Source organism: Daktulosphaira vitifoliae, unplaced genomic scaffold (assembly GCF_025091365.1).
Source record: "Daktulosphaira vitifoliae isolate Bord-2020 unplaced genomic scaffold, ASM2509136v1 Scaffold_4, whole genome shotgun sequence".
Classification (NCBI taxonomy): domain Eukaryota; kingdom Metazoa; phylum Arthropoda; class Insecta; order Hemiptera; family Phylloxeridae; genus Daktulosphaira; species Daktulosphaira vitifoliae.
In genome coordinates, this window is record NW_026099575.1 from 31,478,349 (window position 1) to 31,479,154 (window position 806).

Here is an 806-nt window from a genome sequence, read left to right on the forward strand (position 1 = left end):
TAAATAGAAAAAAATGAAATTGGTAGATTATTTCAAAAACAACAATAACACTTATTCCCTTAATTTTACCCCGATTTATAACTATAATATATGAATACATAATAATTACAGTAATTAAATTGAGTATGAAAGTGGTATTCAATAATATAATATTGTAATTTTTACGGAGATATTATAAAAATAAAAAGGAGTTGTATATTCATATACTTTTAATGCGTATACAAATTTAAAGGAATTGATGCAATACTTTTTAATAAAAAAAATTTGTTACTAATTAATAAATACACTAAACAAAAGAACTTTCATCAGAAAAAAAAATATAATTTTCTAAATAAACTTTTCGCGATGTTTTCAAATGTGCAACGAAACTTTTTCTATTACTTCTAAGTAAATTAATAAATTATAAAGTAAAATTATTTACTTTTGTAGTTGAATCAGACTATTTCCCTTTATACAGAGGGTATTCAAAACTAAAAGATGCATATAGAAAGTAGAACTTTATTAACTTAATTTTTGATAGTATTTCGGAAATACTGAAANAACTTTTTCAACTTAATTTTTGATAGTATTTCGGAAATACTGAAACTTTTATATATATCTTAAATTAAAGATTATGTAATATACTTAAATAAAAAAAAAATTTCGGACTTTATTTTGTTTTCATGGTGAAAAAACGGACATCAATGTTAATAAAAAATTATTTTTTATGTTTTTTACTTCGTAATGCCATAACTTTTTAGCTTCGATGCGAATTGGTTTTACTATGATGTGTTTTTTTTTTTTTTTTTTTTTTTTTTTTTTTTTTT